The following is an 8594-nucleotide window of genomic DNA, read 5'->3' as shown; positions in this document are numbered from 1 at the left end:
ACTGTGGTCGCTCTGTAGCGGGCATGTTTGGTTCAGCCCGCGCCGCTCCCAATGCCTGTAGATTCCAAACACTAACCCTCCCCTGCAGGGGCCTGGCCTGGCTGCTGGGTGCCCAGGCCATTGCAGGGCTGCCCATCCCCAGCTGGCATCTGCAGGGCCTGGCTGGGGACAGTATCCCAGCATGCCAGGGGGCCACGCCGTCCCTCAGGAAGGTGGGGGCAGGGTAGCCTCTGGGCACAGATAATTATTTAAGTGGTCATGGGACATTTCAAGTTCCTGGGCAGGTCCTGCATCGCCTGCAGCCAGGAAGGAGCGTGGGGTGGAGGGGATGGGCCCAGCCAGCCTTGGGGAGAGCCAGGTGTCTCCTCACTACACCACTGGGCCTGCCTGCTTCTCGGGGCCCGGGGTGACTGCCGGGCAGCATCTCTGGGCTCCGGCTGCTGCTAAGCTCCGTTCTGGTTCCTGTGGACTAACGGCTCTGCCTGCCCATCAGCGGGGGGAGGATCTTTCCCAGAGAAGGTCACACTGGGGGGCAGCAACCCCCTGTACCCAGACTCACCCTGCGCCTGTGCTGGCCTGGAGGTGCCTGGCTCCACACTAAACTCCCCAGCACCGAAGCCATGGGACTCTGCGCGGACTCGCTGCCTCGGGTCCCCCTTTTGTATTGCTACTGTAGGGAAGGGTGGGGGACCCCCACTCAGCTCCTCAACACTAATTACAGGACAGTTATTTAACTGTGTCTCTGTCTCATCTCTGCTCTGTGGGCCGGGCCTGATCACAGCTCGCCAGTTGCTCCTGTTATCCCAGGGGGATCTACTGCCACCTGCCCCAGAGCCACTGGTTTGTAAATGGGGGCCCAGTTTGGTGCTTGTGGAGGAGGGGTAGGACAGGGAAAGGGGGAGAACAGGCGGGTGTTACCTAATCCACCTCCCGGAGCAATGCTAGTGTCCCAACTGACAACCCCTGCCTCCCTAGCCCTGAGGTGCCCCTTAACCCTCTCCCAGCCCTGGGTCCATCCCTCCCAGGACCGGCTCCAGGCACCAGCCAAGCAAGCTCATGCTGGGGACGGCAGATTCTAAGGGGTGCCATTCTGTCCAGTCCTAGGGTGGCATGGCCACCCTTTTTTTCCCCAGTTCACCACTCCAGCCACCCTGTAGGAGGCAGCGGCATGGAGGAGGGGAGCGCTCTGCCCCAGCTGGTGCCAGGTCTGCAGCAAGCTGTGGGTGGCTGACCTTCCTTGTGTCACAGGATTCCATGCCTCTTCGCCACCAATGGAACTGCAGCCAACCACCATAGGCATGTGGGGGGGGGCGGGGGAGGCACGGTGAGCCTAGGAGTCAGGTTGGAGCTCACCCTGGAACAACACTAACAGATAAACGTGGCCTAAATCAGAATATCAGGGTTGGAAGGGAACTCAGGAGGTCATCTAGTCCAATCCAATGCTCAAAGCAGGACCAACCCCAACTAAATCATCCCAGCCAGGGCTTTGTGAAGCCTGACCTTAAAAACCTCTAAGGAAGGAGATTCCACCACCTCCCTAGGTAACTCATTCCAGTGCTTCACCACCTTCTCAGTGAAATAGTGTTTCCTAATATCCAGCCTAGACTTCCCTCATGGCAACTTGAGACCATTACTCCTTAGTCTGTCATCTGCTACCACTGAGAACAGTCTAAATCCATCCTCTTTGGAACCCCCTTTCAGGTAGTTGAAAGCAGCTATCAAATCCCCCCTCATTCTTCTCTTCTGCAGACTAAATAATCCCAGGTCCCTCAGCCTCTCCTCATAAATCATGTGCTCCAGCCCCCTCATCCATTGGACTGGATTCTGATCTCAAATCCCCCAAGATCAAGTCGGAGTCACCCATTCACTGCAGGTCTATAGCAGTGCTGGGTTGTATAGGGCCCTCTGCATTAGCCAGTAGACCACATGGAATTGAGCCAGCTGCCCAGGGTTTGAGCCTGTTTGCAAGCCATGGTGAGGTGTAACTAAGTGAGAGCTTCCCCCATCCCAACACCAGGGGGTCCATTCGAATTAATATTCCACACAGGGCAAAGAAACCCCCCAAACCTGCAATGAGCATTGCCACTCCCAGGACTTTGAACGTCATGAGTTGGGCCCCTGAAATCATGAGATTGGCTTTAAAATCATTCAGTTAAAAAACCCAGAATTCTTTTTATTTGGTGTCTTCTGAGCCTTTAGGAGTCACATTTTTTTCTTTGCGACCAGGAGGGCTACAAACCTTTTAAAAAACCAGCCCCTTCTGGCTTATGCTCATGATGCCAAGGGCTTGGGCTTTCAGATATACAAAAAATAGTGCCAGACTCACAATAAGCTCCTGAGAGTAGGTAGCACTGACATGAGGGTGCCCTGATGCAGTGATGGTGCCTGAGTCTGCAGCCAGCCTGACTTTCCAGAGGGGTGTGAACCAGCCCCATTCATCTCAATGGATGTTGACTCTGAAGTGTAAGGATGGCAATGCAAGTTGTTAGTGCTGTTCATTGTGGTCACACAGCTGTTAACGTTAGAGGCAGCATGCAGCTATTCACTGCTCGAGACACAGGTTGCTCTTGGGGTGGGGCGCTGAGAAGGGCTGCTGTGCTGCTGGTGGGAAGGGACCTCAGGAGGTCATCTAGTCCTACCCCCTGCTCAAAGCAGGACCAACACCAACTAAAAAAGGGAAGAAGGAAGATCCAGGGAACTACAGACCAGTCAGTCTCACCTCAGTCCCTGGAAAAATCATGGAACAGGTCCTCAAGGAATCAATTCTGAACCACTTAAAGGAGGGGAAAGTGATCAGGAACAGTCAGCATGGATTCACCAAGGGCAAGTCATGCCTGACTAACCTAATTGCCTTCTATGAGGAGATAACCGGTTCTGTGGATGAGGGGAAAGCAGTGGATGTGCTATTACAAAACCCTGGCTGGGATGATTTAGTTGGGTTTGGTCCTGCTTTGAGCAGGGGGTTGGACTAGATGACCTCCTGAGGTCCCTTTCAACCCTGAGATTCTATGATTCTAAATCATCCCGGCCAGGGCTTTGTCAAGCCTGACCTTAAAAACCTCTAAGGAAGGAGATTCCACCACCTCCCTAGGTAACCCATTCCAGTGCTTCACCACCCTCCTAGGGAAAAAGTTTTTCCTAATATCCAACCTAAACCTCCCCCACTGCAACTTGAGACCATTACTCCTTGTTCTGTCATCTGCCACCACTGAGAACAGTCTAGATCCATCTGCTTTGGAACCCCCTTTCAGGTAGTTGAAAGCAGCTATCAAATCCCCCCTCATTCTTTTCTTCCACAGACTAAACAATCCCAGTTCCCTCAGCCTCTTCTCATAAATCATGTGCTCCAGCTCCCTAATCATTTTTGTTGCCCTCCGCTGGACTCCTGGAATCATGCTGCCCCAGCCCCTGGAGGCTTGTACCTGCTGTTTTGTGCCTCGAGTCAGAGCCCGTTTCTGCAGCTGGCTGCCCTTGGCCCCAGCACGATCACCGGGGTCCTGTGAGCTGGGGAATTGCTGCCATTATGTGGAGCAGGTCTCTGGCCTGGGCCAAACAGGAACTCAAGCTAGATGATCACAGTGGCTCCTTCTGGCCTTGAGCTGTACAAATTTCACTGCCCCTTCCCCCGCCCCCGCCAAATAATGCCATGGGGGACCCTCAGCTGGTGACTCTCCTTAGCTCCATTGAGGGCAGGCAGCCCAATTCCTCACAGCCTTTGGGGTGTGCTGGGCGATCCGTCCCCATCCGTGAAATGCCAGCAAACCAGCATCCTGTGCTAACAGCAGGGGGCGCTCTGGGTTCAAATAACCAACATGCTACCGCAGCTCAGTCTGGCTCAGGGCCCTAGAAGCTGCTTTTCACCCTGGCTCTCAGCGCAGACCCCGGGCTGGCTGGTGCTGAGCTGCTTGGGGTAACTCACTTGGAGGGGTTTAGCACTGACTGAACAGCTCCTAGCTCTGAACCATTCCCAGGTACAGCCCCAGATCCTGTGCTGTGCCCCAGAGCTGCCCGTCCACTCGGGGTGATGCTCATGTCGCTCCTTCTCTCTAAGACAGTATTTTTGCCACCAACTCAGACACTCATCGGGGTTTCACACCAGCCCCTCTCCTGCTTACCCATGTGCCATAGAAATAGCACGGGCTGCACCCTGCTCTGGCATGCTGCAGGCATGCTGGGTATTGCCGTTACCTCTCACACCTGAGCAGCCTTGCGTGCCTGTGGGACTGTTTTGAATTTGGCCCTCTCCGGCGCTGGAGAAAGGCACAGACACCTGTGCCAGGGTTCATCTCCTGAAGCCACAGGATGACAATTGGATGGCATTTTCCAGGCCTGTTGAGTTGGGGAGAAAGGCTTGGAAATGGGACCCGCCTGAGTGTGCAGAGAGTCTGTAACAATAGCTCCCAGAGGTGTTGCTCTATGACACTTGCAGTTCTGGTTGGGCCCCAGCGACACCATCCCAGCAGAGGGCCCTTTGTTTGCTGCTGCCTTGCTGTCCTGGCTCTGCTGGGCTGGCTCACAAAGCCCCCCACCCCTCCAGCCCCCAGAGCTCTCTGCTTAGGCAAGCAGGGGCTGAGCCATCCAGACAGGAGGTGTGGCAATTCCCTGACAAACCCAGGATACAGTGGGGGCCCCTCAGCAATTGCCAAGCAATGAGCGGCAGGGCCATGTCCGAGAGGCAGGGCTGTGGGGTGTGCCTAGGGCTCCGCCGCCTCTGCTGGTGTCCTGTGAGCTGGTGCGGATTTGTAGGTTTCATCCCTCCCGCCAATTCAGCCAAGAAGCCTGGAGGTTTGGAACCAGGCTGGGGGCTCTTGTGCACCAACAACTGCTGGGGAAGCTGGTCCCATGATATTAGAGGCTTCACTCCCCCCCTCCCACATGCCCTTATGGAGCCTCCCACTGTGTGTGTCCCCCCAGCCAGAGCACCTGGCCTTCAGCTCCAAGTCTCCCCTGCAGCAGCATAGCCAAGGACCCAGCCTGCTGAGCCGCATCCCCAGTAGGCGGCGGTGCATGTCAGGATCTCTTTCCTATCTGGATTGTTTCACTGCTCAAAAAGAGCAGATCCAGGACTATCTCTCAGTGCCAGAGGATAGCCCCTGGAGGCTGGAACCTGCCCTGCTCCCTTCACTGCACAGCGCAAGTCATCACAAACACAGTCTGACTAATGCCCACCGCCCCTGTTCCATGCCTAGCCCCACACCGACCTCTCACTCAGTGCTAGAAATGTACTGAGGGACTGAGCCGTTTAACCCAGGGCCGGCGGTTTGAGTCGTCTTCATTTAAAAAAAATAAAATTTATTTGTCAAAGAAAAGCACAGAAGTAAAGGGAAACGGACTGCAAAACATTTTAACGAGCACAATCATCATCATCAAAGGAATGCAGATGTGCAATCTCCCTTGATTTAGGCTTTTCACTTTTATTTCAACTTATTTTATTGACGTGGGAAAAACCCAGCCTAGGATCATAAGATTTTTTTTTTGCAACATACAGACAAAGTAGCCACTACTAAATACACACACCCTAGCAAATCTCTCTTCTTTTCCATTAATTTTTTGATCAATACTGAGCCTTATAACCTAACAAGCCCCTGCTCTAGTTTTGAGGAGTCTGTCAAACCACTGCACTACCATGAATTAAAACTTTTTTATTAGAATCATTTTCCCACCAAAAAAATGGGATTTGGTCAAAAATATTTCTGTAGGAAAATGTTCTTTTCAGACTATTATTTGGGATAAAAGCAGACTATATTTTGGACAGCTAAGGAGTGAGCATAACTGGTAGCAACTGGAAATTAAAAAAAATAGATTAAAATGCAACATAAGCAGATAAACAAACAGTGGGGGGAGGAGGATCTTCATTAAAAGTTGTAGGTGAAAAATGACCAAACTCAAACAGTTTGCAAATCTCAGAATTTGTTCATGAGAAGTTCCCAAGCAGACAAAAAGCAGGGAACTTCTTAGGGGAAAAGCAGCCTGAATTCTGCAGCATGTCGAAAGGGATTCAAAAGGAGGGGGACATTTCCTGCTCATTTGAAATGCATCATGGGGCAGTTCAGTCATTTGTGGGGATTTTATTGCTTGGGTTTCTGAAATAAGCATTGTGGCTGGTTAGATGCTGGAGAGTAGGCGGGAGGGGAATCAATTTCTTCAATCAGTATCTTAAAGACAGCTTTGCTGTGGTTGGACATGGTGCCAGAAATTTTAAACTGCCCTAGCTTAACGACAAGAGCTGTTGTATTTCTGCCAAGTTTCTCGCTTACGTATGTTTCCGTTCGAGACCTGCAGTTGCGCATTTCTTTGTACTTTAACTTCAGGTCGTTTTCCCTGAAGTTCTTTTTGCCTTCAAAGATTTCCAGTCCGTACTCAAGTTCGTGCAGGTTGTTGTCCCAGGGGTTGGAGAACATGGCGATAAATGAGAACCTGTCTGACTCATAGGTGAAGACTCCTGCAACCCCCCAAGTGCTGAAGTTCCTTTTCACAAACACACAGGTCCCCCTGCTCTGGGGGCCGATGGATGGTGGGACAGGACTGAAGGTGTGGCCGCTGTAACAGAAAACACTGTGGAGAGATGGGAAATTGACTTGTCGTGTTGCATCCTCAAAAGTGGGATTACTGTAATCACTAGCTGTTAGCAAAGCAGACATGACATTTGATTCCCCAGAATTAACAGAATAATTGTACTCCATGCATGGAGCAGGAAGTTCCATCCCCGTGGGTTAACCCACCTTGGGACTGCGGCTGTGCATTTCCCCAGCTGTCTTTCCCTGAACAACAAGTCAGCTTCTAGTGTCTAGAATCCTGTGGCACCTTATAGACTAACAGATGTTTTTGCAGCATGAGCTTTCGTGGGTGAATACCCACTTCTTCGGAAGAAGTGGGTATTCACCCACGAAAGCTCATGCTGCAAAAACATCTGTTAGTCTATAAGGTGCCACAGGATTCTTTGCTGCTTCTACAGAACCAGACTAACACGGCTACCCCTCTGATACTTCTAGTGTCTGTGTTTAGCCAGGAATGTCTCACCAGGTCTGGCTGATATTTTTAGATTCAAAGATCTTTTCCCTTAAACAGCCATTCCCTGTGGACTTTCACTTGAAGACCTTTGCCCTGACACTATCTGGCATTTGCTATGGCAGCACCTGCCCAATATCTTTATTGTAAGTAGAAAACGTCAAAGTGGCACAGTGCACCCTTAACTCTGCCCCTGGTGGATATGCACAATGCCCTTGCCTCGTCTTTAGCCTTCCTTTTTTGTTCAATCATCTGTTTTCAGGCCTGTGCTGGACAAAGGCCTTCCCTATATAAGCACCACTTTCTTCAGTCTTGCACCCTTCCCATCCAAGCAGCTCCCAATCCCACCTACTTTAGAGAGACAAGGTGGGTGAGGTGATAGAGACAAGCTTGTGAGCTACACAAAATAAAGAGGCTTTGTAAAAAGAAATTAGATGGCTGCTGACAGATGGAGAAGCTACCAAGAGAAATATACACTGCTCTAGATGTCGAGAGAGAGCATCTGGAAATAAGCATTCTGGATAAAACAATCCCACATACCCTGGGGATGCGAGGGACACGGTCGTTTTGTTGGTTATCTCGACTCCCACACATCTTGAATGATCCACACCTTTAAGAATCTCTTCGATGGCTTCGCTCTTGTCCATCTCTGTGGCTCACCAGTGCACACAAGGATTTTCAGCAAGTCTCAGCTGAGCTTCTCGCTGCTTCTGCCGAGCATCCAGCACATATGAGGAAGCTGGACTTCAGCAATGAGCAATAAATGTTCCCACGCACTATCAAGGCAAAGGGTGTCTCCAGGGGAGATCTGGCTGCTGCCTGGAGGACTCCACCTCCCATCCTCCAGAACCCTGTGGTGTTTGTCTGGAACATCAAGGCAAAGCTTATGCAAAACCTCTTCCTTTCTAAAAGGCCAAGGAAACAGATGTTATCTAGAGCTGTCCAAAGGGGGAAACCAGCAGCAACTCCAAAACTGAAGGACATTTGGAATATTTGATTAAATGCCTTTTGGAAACACTTTGAAATGTCCTTGTTGTTTTCCCTGCCTGCCCCAGGATGCAGGAGAACGAAGGATGCCCTGGTTTGAGGGGGGATGTCACGTTTTCATTTTTCTCTCTTTTCAGTTTTCCTCTGCTGATCAAAGCTGGAGTCTTGGTGTAAAGACTCCAGTGCTGGAGAACCCCCCCCCCCACACACACACATCCCTTGGGCCTGCGACCCAATGCTTAACCGCCCTCCCTGCTGTGCATTTGTGCCTGTTTCCAGTCAGAATTTGTCTCGCTGCAACGTCCGTGTGGAAATGGTGGGAGCTGAGATCTGGGGCATGGTGAGAGGGGTGACAGGTGTGACCCCTGCCTCACAGCTCCTCTGGGCTGCAGACGAGATCTCACAACAATTACCCAGAATGCTCTGTGGCTGGAAGTACTGCACGGGGTTCAGTGATAAGTACCACTCTGCACCACACCTGGACACACAACTTGCACTCTGGTGTCTCTTGCACTGCTGAATTGGCCTAAAGGGTTCCCCTACGCAGCTCCACATGCAACGTGGACACAGAGAATTTGCTTGGAGGTACTAGGGCCTGT

This window comes from Mauremys mutica, chromosome 15, assembly GCF_020497125.1.
Source record: "Mauremys mutica isolate MM-2020 ecotype Southern chromosome 15, ASM2049712v1, whole genome shotgun sequence".
Lineage (NCBI taxonomy): Eukaryota > Metazoa > Chordata > Testudines > Geoemydidae > Mauremys > Mauremys mutica.
The sequence above is the reverse complement of the archived record's forward strand: the minus strand, read 5'-3'. Positions refer to the sequence as shown.